Source organism: Lissotriton helveticus, chromosome 9, assembly GCF_964261635.1.
Source record: "Lissotriton helveticus chromosome 9, aLisHel1.1, whole genome shotgun sequence".
NCBI lineage: Eukaryota > Metazoa > Chordata > Amphibia > Caudata > Salamandridae > Lissotriton > Lissotriton helveticus.
Genome location: NC_136070.1, coordinates 215,702,857 through 215,720,664, shown reverse-complemented (window position 1 = coordinate 215,720,664; position 17,808 = coordinate 215,702,857).

The window sequence follows — 17,808 nt, the reverse complement described above, 5'->3', positions numbered from 1 at the left end:
AGCCGCCACTGGATATTACCAGAGCTAACAAAAGTAGAAGAAGAATATTCCAAAACAATCCGTAGTTCAATCCATGGTGAAACCAGATAAGTCTTTTTCAGGTGATGAAAAAAGTCTGTTGCTTGTTCTTTGAAAGTTCTTTGTGCTGGCGTCGTTTCAGGTTCACTTGGATCCTCAGAAAAGGTATCAAAGTTAATTAAATAGCCAGAGGCAGTATAAAGAAGTCCATCAGACTCAGTGAATATAATGAATAAGTATCTTTTAATGGAGCTTGTCAACCATCTCTGTGCATCTATTGAATGCCTCCTGTGCATTCCTTCAATCTTAACATTCTTTTTGGAACTAACATTATGATGTCATTTACACATCATTACATTCTCCCCCCTCCCCCCTAAAATAAGTAATACAAAATAAACAACATAAATAAATAAATAAATAAATAGATCAACATTGTTCAATTAGTCTTTCTGGTCTTTTTGAAATTCTTTCTGATTTTCTCTGTATCCATTCATCTTGTTGATTATTTGATTGCATAGTTCTTTGTTCAGTATTTGGTGCAATTCTTTTGAAAAAAGACTAATTTTTTGTTATTGTTCTATCAGCATTTCCTGCAGTCATTGCTGTACCGCATATTCTTGTAATTTCCAAAGGTGTAGGGTGAAATCTGGTTTGTGATGTTTTTACTAGTTGTTGTCAAACCAATACTAGGGGCCATATGTATCAAGCCTTTTGCGAATCGCAAAGGCCGAAATTCGCTGAATTTCGGCCTTTGCGAATCGCAAAAGGCCCTTTTGCATGTTTTGGGATGTATGAAATATTCGCAAAATACAGAATCTCAAAGATTTGCGATTCCTTATTTTGCCATAGCATTTAAGGAATCGCAATTTTGCGATTCCTTAAATGCTATGTATGTAGCATTTTTGGGTTGTGAATTTTGGTTAAGAATTCACAAATTACCACCAACTTGTAGTTGATGGTAACTTGCGAATTCTTCAAAAAATGCACAATTTGGCATTTTTGAAGGTGGCATGTGATGCACACACATGCCCATAGGGCATGTATGCGCCATATGCACACACATTTACATTTCAGGGGTGCAGCAGGGTGTCTTTGAGACACCCCTGCACCTTTGAAATAATTCTCAAATTCTGATTAGCAAATTGCGAATTCGCAATTTGAGAATTATTTCGCCTCCTGGCCCATAGGAATGCATTGGAAATTATTCCTTAATTGCGAATTCGCAAGATGCGAATTCGCAAATAAGGAAGATTAAGGAATCGTTAATAAATAGCGAAATTCTTCATACATACCATTTTGCGATTCCTAAATAGCGATTCCTTAAAAATCGCTATTTAGGAATCGCAAAAGAGTTTGTTGATACATATGGCCCTAGGTCACCAATTTGATAGTCTTGACTTTGGTAGGTTTTTCCCTTTTCTGCGTAATATTTCATTTTCTCCTTTGCTTGTTTGTCTTTTTCTAGTACTTCATTGTGTACTTTTGGAGGAATTGAGGGTAACTGTGGTAAGCGAGTTCTCCTTGATTGCCCAAACATTAAGTCTGAAGGGCACTTTCCAGTTGATGGATGAGGAGTATTTCTATAGTCGCTTAAAATTTGACATAACGCTTGATTTATTAAGATTTGTGAAAGTTTTGCTCTTTGTATTGCTTTTTTAATCGTTGTCATCAGTCTTTCTACCATTCCATTTGCTCTAGGCCACATTGGAGTTACCTTTCTATGTAGTATTCCCAAATTGTTCATACATTTTCCAAATTCCTCTCCACTAAACGGTGGTCCATTGTCTGTCTTTAATATATTAGGTATTCCCCATGTTGAGAATATGCATTCCTTCAGTCTTAACATTCTTTTTGGAACTAACATTATGATGTCATTTACACATCATTACAGCAAGTTCTGTCAATGGTTGGAATTGCATCTGGATTCGTTGAAATCGCTGGAACCACTTGATCACTTGTTACTTCATTGCAGACAGTTGTATCAGGACAAACTGTTATTTGGGTCTCAAGAGGTACGTGTCCCATAGCTTTGTTGCTTAGTCCTTCTTTTCTTACTGTAGAATCTTCAAAGGTGATGAGTCTTTCAGTTTGAACCTCTTGTATTGTAGCTAGAGGAGTGTGTCTGCTACATTGGCGGAGTCCACTTGGCCTACTGCTTAGTATCGGCCACATAGTGTGGTTTGATCAGGTTGATGGACACAAATCTTTTCTCCTTTTTCCCAGCAAGGGGCGGCAATAGTACTGTTCTTGATCCGTGGATTGCTAGGACAGGTACTGGTTGTCTGTAAGAAGGCCCAAATTCCTTCTTGTCCGCGATCTTTTCTCTGACTAGATCACCAAGCTTTGGAATCAAGACAGGCCTTGCTGAGATGGTTGCTTTCTCCCCAGTGGTGGTAGGCTTCAGGAGTACGTTGTTTTGTTTTGTTTTGTTCTTAGTTCATTTAAGTCCTGTAAAACAGCGAAACGATCTTTGATATGAAATTTCTTATTTTCCACCACTGTTCCATGACAATCAAGGTCCGGAACCAACATTTGTGTCCCAAATAGGACCTCATATGGAGCGACACCCCCTAGAGAACTTCTTGGCAAATTGTTTAATGCACGTTGGATCCCATATAGATGTTTGACCCACCTGTCACACAAACCTAATATCTTAGCTGTTATCTCAAATTCCTTCTTGTCCGCGATCTTTTCTCTGACTAGATCACCAAGCTTTGGAATCAAGACAGGCCTTGCTGAGATGGTTGCTTTCTCCCCAGTGGTGGTAGGCTTCAGGAGTACGTTGTTTTGTTTTGTTCTTAGTTCATTTAAGTCCTGTAAAACAGCGAAACGATCTTTGATATGAAATTTCTTATTTTCCACCACTGTTCCATGACAATCAAGGTCCGGAACCAACATTTGTGTCCCAAATAGGACCTCATATGGAGCGACACCCCCTAGAGAACTTCTTGGCAAATTGTTTAATGCACGTTGGATCCCATATAGATGTTTGACCCACCTGTCACACAAACCTAATATCTTAGCTGTTATCGACTGCTTTATGTCCCGTTTTTTTCTTTCCACAACACAATTTCCGCTCAGGACGGAATGGAGAAGAATACTGCAATTCAACGTCCAAGCTGGCCATGGCTTATTTGTAAGCTCGAAAGCTAAACGCAGGGCCCTGGTCACGAATCCACTGCCACCATGATATCTTTATAGTTACCATCCCTTTGTAAGGGACCGCAGTGGTCCAGGTAAACACACGCTAATGGTTTAGCTGAGATTAACAGGGGTGTCCACGCAGGACGTTTCACAGAAGAGACATTCATCTTTTGGCATATTTCTCAGTCCAGGACATAGTTTCTGGTCTGTTTCCTAATGCCTGGCCACCAGTACCTCTGTTTTAATAATGATACTGTGGTGGAAACACCTGCATGAGCAGAGGCGAGCCCTTAATGTGCTGCTAGGATTAGTTCTAATCTGTTCCATGTTTGGAATTACCCTGTCCCCCACTCCAGGGATTAAAGCAAACAGACCATTGTTCTCATCAGTTATATACGAGTATTTGAGTGGAAACCCTTTAGATAGCGCTGCACCGCTGCCTCTGCCTTTTCTTGAAGTATTGACAGCCAGTATTATTTCATTGTCTATTTTCGTTTAGGAACGAGTGATTGCAGCTACGAAAGCTGTTTGCACAGCCCCTTTTGCGGCTTCATCAGCCAATGAATGCCCTTCAACATGAACGCCATCACGTTGATGACTCAGCGTGTGTATCACATGAGTGTTTAGAAGTCCGTTTCGCAACTGAACTACTTGTTCCCAAAGCGTTTTATGCTTGATTGTGCCACCTTTTGCATCTTTGAAACCATTTTGAAGCCAATTCTGTAAATATTAATTGTAAGATTGAACACAGTAAAAAGAATCGCACACTATGAGTGTGGGGAATTTGCGATCCGTATTTTCAAGTGCAATTATGACTGCTTGTAGTTCGTGAGCTGTACAATCTCCTACAGATTGCATTTTTGTGACCATAGGTCTGAATATGCCATCGCGCATACGACCTTTAACAATCGTGCATGCTGCACTATAAGCTTGCTTACCCCCCGTAGCGGGTTGTGCAGATCCGTCAGAATAAATTATACATTCATACTGGTCAAGAAGGAGAATTTCAGTAGGCAGAGGACTTTCTTGTTTGTATTGTAGGAATGCTTGTGTTTTTAAATCAGGATCAAAAACATATTCAACATCAGTTGCAGCAAGAGAATGAACCCATTGTATCCATCTCGGATGTAAAGCTTTTGCATTAGGAATTCTTGCTTTTGTAACTGCCTCTAAGGCTGGTACAGGAGTTACGACCATAATGCGTTTTCCCTGTGCTAGGGCTCTTTCTTTTGCTAAAGCGGTTTGAACTGCTGTCATTCTTTTTTCTGTAGAAGTGAATTTCATTTCTGCTTGTCTATACAAATGCAAATTCTATGCAATTGGTACTTTTTCACCTTCGGTAAATGTTAAGTAGGTGAATCTGCATTGACCCGGAATGATTGGGATCATTAAGTTGCGTATGTTTAGGCATGTTTGTAAATGTTTTGTTGCTAACATGTCTGTATGTAATGAACGCAACATTTCTGTGTGTTCATGTGTCCAATTTATTGTTTTCAAATCAGGTTTGAATAATTCGTAGAGAGGTTTAACCCTTTCAGCTTAGTTTAGAATGTAAGTTCTTCCAAAATTCAGCAAACCTAGAATCAACTGTAAGTTTTTCAGCGTTGTTGAAGGTTGGAACAGCGCACACTTTTCTGAAAAGTTGGCTGCCAGGCTTTTGCCTTCACTTGATAGTTCATATCCTAGGAAAAGGACGATGAGATGAGCAATTCTTGACTTTTTAAAATTGAATGTATACCCTTCAGAGGCAAAGCCTAGTATAATGGTGTTGACCCTGTTCAAGTGCCTGTTTAGGGCATCGTCTGTCAGATAGATATCTTCGACATATGACAATGCCTTGTCATCATAAGTTTGTGGTAACTCTGGTACCCTTGCTGAGAATAACCCCAGACTTTTCTTGAATCCTTGAGGGAGACGACAGACTTGATGCTGGGTCCCCATTATTGAGAAAGCGGTCAAATACCTACTTTCAGGCGCATTGTTTTGACAAAAGAAATCATTTGATATGTCTACCGTGGTTTTGTATTCTTTACGCATAATATTATTTATTAATGCTGTACTGTGTGCATTTTCACTGCAAATGTTCTGCAACAAGAGTTTAGGTGTCTGTAACCCAAAACTAGACGATATGTATTGTCTGGTTTGGAGACAGGAAACAAAGGATTGTTCATTGATGAGGTGCATGTTTCAATCACCCCTTGGTATTCAATTTGATCTAAGATCTCTATGACCTGTTTTTTAGCTTCTTGTTTAACAGAATACTGCATTTGTGCAGTTGGTTGATTTTTTAACTGGATTTTGTGGTGAGGTGAATCCTCATTCCATCCTACATGATTCTTGTATAATGCTGGGGCATGGGCGACTGCCCATTTCCTGGCCTAAGTATATTTGAAATGTGTGAAGTATATCATAACCATTAGAAAGTCACTCCCAAAAGAGTGCTTTCACTTTTCTTGGTATGTCTCCCTCCATCCGGAGTGTTATTTCATATAACCTATGTGGAGAACTAACCCTGGTGTCTTCAGTTTCAACTTCAATGACTTCATTCAAGTCCACTGTCTCCAGAAGTCCCTTCAGGTTCTCGTGAGCTATTGATACTTCTGCTGAGCTGTCCAACATTGTCTGAGCCCATTCTCCGTTCTTGAGCTGTGTTCTCAGAATCCTCGGCATGTCTGATCTTTAGACCTGCTACCTTCTTTTTTGGTGAATTGAGGGTTTTGTTTGTCTTTCTGAACGTGTTGATCGTCTTTGGACTTCACGAGTTCTTTCTTGCGGGTCGACCGTCCTCTTCTTACGGATGTCTGTGAAGATATCTGAAAGGTACGAGAGGAATGTGTATCAGTATCTTAATACCTGTTTTGTTTTCCCATATGATTCCTATTCCTGAGGTTGTACCTCGTTTCAGAGGGCTCCTTTTGAGGAGACTTAACTCGGGAATATGAACGCTTCTCTTTGGAAGGTTGTTTGCTATTTTGCCACTTCTTTTTAGAAGATGTAGGATTATTTTTAGTAAAGGCATTTTCAGGACTTTCAGACAGTTGTGGCTTAACTGGTTTCCCACCCAAACTGTCTTTGCCTAATTCTTCATTTGATGAAGAATTAGGCAAAGACAGTTTGGGTGGGAAACCAGTTAAGCCACAACTGTCTGAAAGTCCTAGATTTGATTATGGGAATACTATCCATAAGTAGAATACCTCTGTCTGTTGAGATTCATGTGCCTCTATCACAAAAACTGCTCTACCACCTCTTGGTGTTAGACCATGTCCAACAGAAATGCAACCTCACCGGGACGTTCACTTAACAGACAGAAGGAGCTCCTTCTGAGGTCATCGGCCGACCTGGGGCCTCAATGGACAACAGACATCGATGATAGTGAGCCATCCAAGTCTGATCCTGACTCCGATTGTGGCTTTTGTCATACAAGAGCAAAGGAGTTTGTGCTATGGAGTGAAGCCTCCGATACTGCTTGAGCCTTCTCAGCTTCCCCTTGAATCTTGTTGGTTTTGTTTTAAGAGATCTGCATTTGCGACATCTCTGTTTGGGCACCATCCAGTCTCCAGCACTTGAGTCTTCAGTTGGAGTACGCATCAAGTCCTTAGCATAGAGCCAAGTCCATGTATCTTCCTGTGAGTAGAATACATGGGCCCCCGGTGAACCTGTACCTTAATTGTGAAGACAGTAAATGCTGTGATTGTTGCATTTTGATACTGATTAGGTCCCTTGGTATGAAAGCATTGCAACAGCAGATAACAGTCTTAATAACTGAGGAGACACGCTTCGATGGGATGTGGTGGAGCACCCCGAAGAGGAGGCCGGCCTGGCGTTTAATGTACACGCTCAATGGAGAAGAATTTGGCACTTTGTTTTCAATCACTGTCTTCGCCAGCCAGTCCTTGAGGAACAAGTCCATGCTCGGACCCTCTGAATGTTCAGGAAAACCCTAAAGGTGAATATTATTGCATCACAAAAGCCCCTTCATGTCTTCCACTCAGTGATGTAAATTGGTGACCTCCTCCTTCATGTGTGTCAGGAGCTCCTGTAGGTCTCGCACCATTGGCCCCACAGTGGCAAGGGTGGATTTTGTTTTCTCTGCTCTGTCTGCTAACTTGTGATGGTAAGCTCGTAGGAGTTTCATGTTGAGTGAGAGGGTGTTGATACGGGCTTACAGGGAGATTTTAGTGTCCATGATGGCTTGTAGGACCTTGTCAAACTGAGTAGAGTGATGGAGGCTGAGGGTCCTCTCCGCAGATGCGGAGATTGATGTCCCCTCCCCGGCGCCACTGACTAGTGATTTAGTGGTCTTGGGTCTCCCCATCATTTTAAGCCAGACTAAGCGAGTCAGAGAGTGATTGAGAAGCAATAGGTGCCGCAGATGCTTGGAGGGTACCACCAGAGGTATGCAGTTTTTAGTCCATGTGGTAGGACGAGTGTTGGTGCACCTAAGACAAGGCAGGCATCACCCTTCAGAGGGAATACAGGTCCAAGCAGGCCACTCCCTCGAAGAGCGTATTAAATGTGGGCAGAAAATGCAGGACCCAAGGCAATAGGCAGGTCACCCAGCATCCGGGTCAATCTCTTGCCCCAAGACTATTTGAGGCAGTATATTTGCACTGGGCAGATTGGAATGTCCTCCAATCAAGCAGGTCAACTGGTGGGGGTGCAGTCTCATATGGTGACACAAGGAGGAAGACCACAGTTCAGGGGGTTCCAACCAGATGCGTCTCACTTCTGTCTCCTGCCGTTACTCCTGCAATGAGGCGTGGAGGTGGTTATCAGGGAGCAAAGCATGCGTCCAATTATAACTGGCAGGAAAGACAGTGCATAGGATGAGGACAACAAACCCTGATTTCAATGTAGGGCGGCCTGGAGTGGACAGAGTAACAGTCAATGGTCCCATTTGCAGATCCACCGTGAGGGCCCCTCTGCTTCCAGTGCTGGGCAGTCAGCTGTCCTCAAGTAATAAAACAAAGAGTTGTGGGTGCAGAGTTATGGATCACACAGGATAACTTCCCCCGTGCAGCAATACAGCCAGGCAAGAGATCCCACCCAGGGAGCAAAGTCCAGGAGGCTGGGTCATTAATAACTGAACAGTAGCATCAATAGATTTGGCAGCAGAGGGCCCTGGGCAGTGATTTGATGTGTCAAAGGCCAGCACCATGTGGCGGCATGTAGTGCTTCCAGGGAGTCCACGTACTGTCACCTTGAACTTCATGAATTGCAGCAGGTCCAGGCACCTGAATGGTGCAGTAGTCCCTTCACCCCATTGATCACTGCAAGGCAGTCAGGCGTGGCCTCGCTTGTGGTGACGAGGGTCTTGCGGGAAAAGTGCCAGTAACTGGGCAAGTTCACAGTGCCATGTGTCCCTAGCATCCAGTCCCAGGCTCAAGGCCAGCTGCTGCACAGGTCCCACAGGGGTCTGCTGGGGCACTAATATGGCGATGAGGAGGCCACCCCATGCAGCTTCTGGCCCGCAGTCCAAGCCCTGCAGGTTGATCAAAGGCCTTGGCAGCACAGGAAATCACGCAACAGACCCAGGTCCCCCTCCCAGGCACGCCTCCCTGGAGCACCACAGGAGCATTGGCAGACAATGCGTGCCTCTGGTCCCCCAAGAAACCTCACCTCAAGCAATGGTGGGTCAGACGCACAGCCCCCATGCATGTATAGGGCCGATTTGAATCCGACACCAGGCACGCCCATCTGGTCGACAATGTTCAGTCTCGATCAAATTAACTTGGGAATGCCACCGGGCTAATAGCTGACCAGGCGGCCCTAACCCGCAACAGGAGTAGTTCAGAGAGCAACTTGTAGATGATTATGTGGATATGCAGGATAAACAGAAGATTTTGGATGGGTTTGGTGCGGAACTCACCACAAAGCATCCAATGCGGCCACCATCTCGGCTGCGCCCCAGCTAATGTCAATATGAGAACATTTGTCCGAGTTGAGCCTTCATTTGACATGTCGTGGGCTGGCTAAAAAAATATTCTTTAATAACAATAGGGTAAATAAAGGTTCTCAACCTTCTTTTATCCTTTTTTTTTTAAAGAAAATCGTGTTACCTTCTACTATTGTTCACAAGACAATGACATTTGTGTGGTTAAAGTTGGACTATGGCCATACTACTTTATTTCAACATAAAATAAAAAATATATCTCACTTTTTAAAGGCCGAGAAAATTATTGAATTTACATGACCTGCTGCTTAGGTAACATTTTTTACATTTTTCGAGCTCTGCTCTGTTGGAAGGTCAGGCGTTGTGGTTAGAGGCCTTCCATTTCAGGGGTTTCAGTACAGTTTGGGGCTTTTCGGAGTTTTCGTGTGTCAAAAGTGGGTAATTTGTTACATTTATTTGTTTACATGGACATTATTGCTTAGTTTTAACCATAATGACGTCACTAACAATGCCACTTATTGGTAGTGAAATGCCATGCATATGCACACTAAAATCATAGAAATGTCACACATAACCAATCTGAAAAGTTGGCAATTATAACATGAGCCCTTTGTTAGCTATCAAATTCACTGATGAGGCCCACATTTATTTGATTTAATTTGACTTCATCTTTCAAGCGTAAACCATTGTTTTATTTGAGACACAAAGATGGAACCCAGCTTTGTTTCTTTTCATTAAAGCACATGTATGTGTCACATTCCCACGCAGAGCAGAATCTGTATTCAAGATACCTCTTTATAAAATAGCTGCAATGCAAGGCTCCCACTATAGATGCTCACCCGGTCTTTAATATTAATGACACTTTTATTATTGATAAAGATTAGACAAAGTCTGTTAGTTCCTAGAAAAGTAATCCTATTCTAACAAACACTGCAGATGGAATATATAGAAAGATATTTGTTCAAGGAAACTCATTATTAATTCACTTTTGCTGATTAAACTCATTATTTTGGCATCAATGCAAAGATGATATTAAGATAATCTATAACAGAAATACAATTGCTCACTTACCTTCCCAGAAGTTCCAGCAATAAAATGACATAATTTGAATACGCAATTAAAGTTTATTTCCTGAATGTTTAGGGATTTTCATTTGCAATGTTATATCCCTTGGCAATATTTGCCCCATATACTGTAAACGTTAACCAACACAAAGTCAAACGAAAAATACTGTCTACTGTTCTTTGCATATTTTAGGGACAGTATGCTATCACACCATGTCTGTCTACTATTTTATGTTAAGATATTTTCGTTGGGAGCATCTGCCCTATGAACTACAGCGTTAGGTACCTAGAAACATATAAGTTACAGCTCAGAGGTGAATGACTCTGCAATTACCTTTGGTCAATAATTATAATCATGTGTCTGAGCACTTACAACTTTTTTTTTTTAAAATCTAGCTGACAGAGTAGTCCATGACAAACTTAGAGGATGTCCCATCTACCATATGACAAGTTTGTTATAGTCAATGGTCCATCAAACATACACCTTTTGTAACACAATATGCTCACCCTTAGCTATCCTAATAAATCTTCACTCTGCAATTCCGTAAGACCAATCCTTCTTTGGCACATGTCACGATGAATTGGTTTGTTTGTCGCGATCCTCTTGCCCAACTCAAGTACAACATCGATGCCATGGTCCAGTCTGTCTGTCTTTCATGAGAAGAATTATTGCAAATGTTGCAGTTATATTATGAATGATGTCATAAAGGATGTAATTCCTGATGTAATATGTGAGGTAAGTAGCTGTGCATGGCGAGGGCGTGAGTTATAGTTACCTTAGGGCCCAAGTGCGTGAGCAATTTTTTCATCTGTTTTCCTGTCGATTTGATAGCGTGCCAGGGAAACAGATGCAAAGTCAGCTCCCAGAGGCTGGGAGCAGTTTTCCTGCTCCTGCCCACTGGGAGAGGACTTATGATGTATTCAGAAAGGAGATGGATACTTCATGATAGATTATTCATGTTACTTTATTAAGTTAAGATGTTAAGATAAAATGAGAACCCCATCAGGAGCAGCTGTCCTGATGCTCAGCCCTCACCCAACTGACATTCACAACTCACTAGCATTCTACCCATCCAACATTCCACAACACATGCATTCTAGCTGAGCAGCAGGAATATATAAGATACAACATATCTCCCTTCGTTGGGGAATTAAAAGAATAAAATAAAACATTGACAACATGTCTAGTACAGTTGGTCAGTACAATTGGTCAGTAAATTAAAGACAATAAAGCTAGTCCATATGGTCAATGAATTCAATACATTTAAAACACGGCACTGATACACACTGAAACGTAATGTAACATCTCGTCTCGCAAACTGCATCTGAGAGAACGTCACGTTGCTTCCTGAAATAAACATCTATCCTACCTCTTACGTCCATATGTCACAAATCATACCAGTTGGCCAGACCAGTACAACAACAAAAGACACACAGAAACAAACCTTAACACCATATATATACATCAGGAAACAATGTGCACACCACAGACCAAGAACAAGAACTCACATAACTCATTCATGCTCCGAGAAACAACACGCACACCTCAGACCAAGAACAAGCACTCACATAACTCATTCATGCACCGGAAAACAACGTGCACACCTCAGACCAAGAACAAGCACTCACATAACTCATTCATGCACCGGGAAACAATGTGCACACCTCAGAACAAGAACAAACACTCACATGACTCATTCATGCACCGGGAAACAACATGCACACCTCAGACCAAGAACAAGCACTCACATAACTCATTCATGCACCGGGAAACAACGTGCACACCTCAGACCAAGAACAAACACTCACATGACTCATTCATGCACCAGGAAACAACGTGCACACCTCAGACCAAGAACAAGTACTCACATAACTCATTCATGTGCCTGGAAACAACGTGCACACCTCAGACCAAGAACAAGCACTCCCATAACTTATTCTTTCCCTGGGTATCAACGTGCACACCTAAGATAAAGAACAAACACTCACACAGCTCATTCTGGTGTCAATGACACTACACAATACCTAATAAAGACTGACCATATACAGCATAGTCATCTCATATACAGGGTGACAACATAGCCCCCACACACAGAAACTAATGAGTTGCCTAACAACTTGACACAACTCACACACAACACTTGTTGTGGAACAGCTCTGGGTGACTTAAACACCTACAACCAAACAACACTAACAAGGGGTGACCACATACACATAGCCCCCTTAAAACACAAGCTAATGAGTTGCCTAACATCTTGACACAACTCACACACAACATTTGTTGTGGGACAGCTCTTGGTGACATATGCACCTGTTACCAAACTACACCAAAACTGATTGACTATACTGCAGTCATATCAAGCAAAACACAGGGACCTATGTTGCCGACGTTGTCTCATCATCCCCGTCTTCATGCTTCCATAGCATTTATTGTCCCTGGACATTACCCCCCAACATGGTAAACAGGAACCATCGTCTTCTTTCTGCGACCTATGATTTTCAACGGTTTCCTCTGTTCACGCTGACACGCTTCATTCTTAAAATCTTTGAGCAAATCCTGTTACTGCTTGGCTCTGAAACCAGTTTCCAATGTTGTGATTTACATAACCACTGTGCTCAAAGAACGGCTTGGAAAACGACAAACTCTTCAAAATAGTTTTCTTCCATGCAGCAAGCCATTCTATTTTTTAAATTGCTTAACTTTCCAAATTTCGGTTTTCAACATATGCAGAAATGAAATGATGACAGTACCTGGTTCTCCTAACCAACCTTCTGAATGCACCTTTGACAACATCTCTTCATTACGATGTAATCCTTGTTTTGCCATAAAATGGAGGCACGCACAACCACGTAAAGTCGGCTTTTACTAGGCCGGGTCACCCCTCCTGCTGCCAACGCCTTCCTGTCTGCCTGCCTGTACCGAGCGACCCAGCCGCCGCTGAGCCGCCCATCTTCGCCGATTCCCGCCGCTGCCTCCCTGCGGCCCCGCCCACCACCAGCCCATTGGCCGCCCAACTCCCGCCTCCCAGCTGACCCGCCCTCCCGGCTCCAGATTTAAGGGAAGTGCTGCTGGCGATTCAGGAGTGACCACTGTGCCTTTTACTAGGCCGGGTCACCCTTCCTGCTGCCAACGCCTTCCTGTCTGCCTGCCTGTACCGAGCGACCCAGCCGCCGCTGAGCCGCCCGTCTTCGCCGATTCCCGCCGCTGCCTCCCTGCGGCCCCGCCCACCACCAGCCCATTGGCCGCCCCCCTCCCGCCTCCCAGCAGACCCGCCCTCCCGGCTCAAGATTTATGCCGCCCCCAGAGCGACCGCGCAGCGGACGCGCGCAGCGGGAGCACCGAATGAGCGCCGAAGGTGCGCCAAAGGTAAGCCCGTCTGCGCCCGTCCGCGCCTGGACCGCGCCCAGTGCCAGGACCCCTGGCCCCCGCAGACCCCAGCCCGCCCGCCGGACGTACGATGCCGCCACCCTCAACGCCCTCAACGCCGGCCGAGTCCCGGGCTGCTACCGCGCCACCCCGAGACGCACCCACGGACCCTTCTGCTGCAACTCCTGCAAGTTCACCTGCATCCGGACCTGCACCACTCCAGCACCAAACAAGACCAAGACAAGCAACAACAGCAGCCACCTGAAATGCATCCTGCTCAACACCCGCTCCGTCCACAGGCACGCCATCGAGATCTGGAACCTACTCGACACCACAGCCCCAGACGTCGCCTTCTTCACGGAAACCTGGATGAACGCCTCCTCAGCGCCCGACATCGTCATCGCCATCCCAGACGGCTACAAGATCATCCGAAGGGACCGCATCAACCACACCGGAGGAGGCATCGCCATCGTCCACAGGAACACCATCCGCATCACGACCAACACCGACGACACCCTCGCAACCGCCGAGCACCTGCACTTTCAGGTCCACATCAACCCCAAGACCACCCTCAGAGGCACCCTCATCTACAGACCCCCGGGACAACGCACAAAATTCAGCGAAGACATCGCCGACTTCATCAGCCCGCACGCCCTCTGCTCCGCCGACTACATCCTCCTAGGGGACCTCAACTTCCACCTGGAGAACAACAACGACCGCAACACCACCACCCTGCTGGACAACCTCGCCAACCTGGGACTCAAGCAGCTGGTCACCACCCCCACCCACTACGCCGGACACACACTCGACCCCGTCTTCTCATCCAGCAAGGACATCGCCTTCAGCCACGCCACCGGACTCCACTGGACGGGCCACAGCTGCGTCCACTTCAGCTTCGGAAGGACCACGATCCACCACCACCAGCAACAGGTGGCACGCAGGAGCTGGAACAAGATCACAGCGGACCAGCTCGCGACCTCCCTGAGCATGAACCCTCCCACCAGCACAACGAACCCTAGCCAGGCGGCCACCAACCTCACGAAGTGGATCAGCGACTGCGCAGACGAGCTCACCCCCCTGAGGACCCCGCCTAGCAGACCCGGTAGCAAGAAAGCCCTATGGTTCACCGACGAACTCAAGAGCTCCAAGAAGAACTGCCGAGCCCTCGAGAGAACCTGGCGCAGAGACCCAACACCGGACAACATGACTGCCCTCAAGCTCGCCACCCGAAAACACCACCAACTCATCCACGCCACCAAGAAAACTGCATTCAAGGAACGACTGGACAACAACGCACACAACAGCAAGGAACTCTTCAACATCGTCAAAGAGCTCTCCAACCCCAACGCCGGAAACAACGACATCACCCCTTCGCAAGACCTCTGCAACACCCTCGCCTCCTACTTCCACAACAAGATCGCGGACATACACAACAGCTTCAGCACTCAACCGACGAACGCCACAACCGAACCACCGCCCCCTGCCACCACCCTCCACGCCTGGACTCCGATCAGCACCGAAGACACCGTCCGCACGATGAACTCCATCCACTCCGGATCTCCGACCAACCCCTGCCCTCACCACGTCTTCAACAAGGCCGACGCTGTCATCGCACCCCACCTGCGGGACATCATCAACACCTCCTTCAACACCGCTACCCTCCCGGAGAGCTGGAAGCACGCCGAACTCAGCGCCCTACTCAAGAAGCCATCGGCCGACCCCAACGACCTCAAGAACTACCGCCCCATCTCGCTGCTCCCGTTTCCTGCAAAAGTCATCGAGAAGGCCGTCAACAAGCAGCTGGCCGCCTTCCTCGAGACGAGCGGATCCCTCGACCCCTCGCAGTCTGGCTTCCGGACCAACCACAGCACCGAGATCGCCCTGATCGCAGCCACCGATGACATCCGAGCGCTGCTTGACAACGGAGAAACAGCGGCCCTCATCCTCCTCGACCTCTCCGCGGCCTTCGACACTGTCTGCCACCATACCCTAGTACAACGCCTCAGCAACGTCGGAGTCCAGGAGAAGGCACTGGAGTGGATCATCTCCTTCCTCGCCGGAAGAACACAGAGAGTCCGCCTCCCTCCATTCAGATCTGAAGCCACCAAAGTCATCTGCGGCGTTCCTCAAGGCTCCTCGCTCAGTCCAACCCTCTTCAACGTCTACATGAGTCCCCTCGCAGACATCGCACGCCAGCACAACCTCAACATCATCTCCTACGCCGACGACACCCAGCTGATCCTCTCCCTCACCAACGACCCCGCCACCGCCAGAGCCAACCTTCACGAAGGGATGAAAGAGGTAGCCGAATGGATGAAGAACAGCCGCCTGAAACTGAACTCGGACAAGACGGAAGTCCTCATCCTGGGATCCTCACCCACCGCTTGGGACGACTCCTGGTGGCCCCCCGCCCTAGGCAGCGCACCCAAACCAACGGACCACACATGCAACCTGGGCTTCATCCTGGACTCCTCCCTCTCCATGACCAGACAAGTCAACGCCGTCTCCTCGTCGTGCTTCAACATCCTGCGCATGCTACGTAAGATCTTCCGGTGGATCCCCATCGAGACCAGGAAGACGGTCACCCAGGCCCTCGTCACCAGCCGTCTGGACTACGGCAACTCCCTCTACGCCGGAACCACCGCCAAACTCCAGAAGAGACTCCAGCGGATCCAGAACGCCTCAGCACGACTCATCCTGGACATCCCCCGTCGCAGCCACATCTCCGGACACCTGAGAAACCTGCACTGGCTCCCGGTCAACAAGAGAATCACCTTCCATCTCCTCACCCACGCACACAAAGCCCTACACGACCAAGGCCCAGGATACCTCAACAGCCGCCTCAACTTCTACGCTCCCAAACGCCAGCTTCGATCGACCAGCCACGCCCTCGCCACCGTCCCCCGCATCCGAAGAGCCACCACAGGGGGACGGTCCTTCTCCTACCTCGCCGCCAAGACATGGAACTCCCTCCCCACCCACCTCTGCCTGACCCAGGACCACCTTGCCTTCAGGAAGCAACTCATGACCTGGCTGTTCGAGCAGTAGCGGACCCCCCTCCCCCAGCGCCTTGAGACCCTCTGGGTGAGTAGTGCGCTATATAAATACGATGATTGATTGATTGATTGATTGGTGGTTCACGGCACGCACAAGGGCCAAAGCACACAGCCAGGTGCAACTCGAAAGAGAGAATGATGCTAATGCTCGCTGAAGAAGAAAACAAGTCTCGTGCAGATTTTGAAACGGAAACGGTAACCGTCACTTCTCCATTCTTAAGCTAACAGTCAAAATGATAAAATGTACTTTACTTTTTCCAATGTCAATATTTCCAGATAGATTTTCATTTCCAGTACAAACACGAGCAGCATAAGTATGCCAAAAGCACAATACATCCCAAAGCACCTTCATCTGAGGCTCGATCTTCTTCCTCCGAACTACAAGCCCATTCAGATCAAGAGCTGTTAAACATTTGCAAATACTGCAAGGACTTCCACACTTTATCAGATGTTACTGACACCCAATAATACACCTCATGGCTCTATCTTTGCTCATGTACATCTGCGAAAACCATGGCAGGAAATAGTTCGCACTTCACTCTGAGGCCCGATTTAAGCCCCCGAACAGAAACAGAAGAGCGACAGTTATTACTCCACCAGTCTCCACCTAGGCTCGTCTTATCCTTGCCCCCGAACTTCAAACAAACAATAATCCGGCTCACTTTAAGTTGTACTGGCACACCTGGGTATTAGTGCGACCGATGACAGGGTCGCTGATGGGGTATTTCCTTTTGTGCCAGACTACGTTTAAGTCATTGTTATGATGAAACAAAAGTCATTTACCTCAAGATTTCCATGTTTTCCGATTTTCTGTACCTTTCAGATTTCCTTTTCCAACAAGCTTTGACTTCTCCTTACTGTTTCAGTCAAGTCTCTGTTGTTTTTTCAATTTCTTTGAATTTACACGCTTGGATTCTTCTCAAAACATCGCCAAATGATGTATTCAGAAATGAGATGGATACTTCATGATAGATTATAGATATAATGATAACCCCATCAGGAGCAGCTGTCCTGCTGCTCAGCCCTCACCCAAATGACATTCTTCTGTGTTGTGGAATGTTGGATGGTTGGAATGCTAGTGGTTTGTGAATGTCAGTTGGGTGAGGGCTGAGCAGCAGGAAGATTCAAGATACAACCACTTACTGCTTGCTCTTGCGAGGCAGGAGATGTCATAGTTCCCACCAAGAGCAAACAAACAATTCTGTCCTGAGGGTGGGCACTTCAGGACATAGGGAGCTGGCCCTGGGGGTGTTGGTCCCCTTGGAC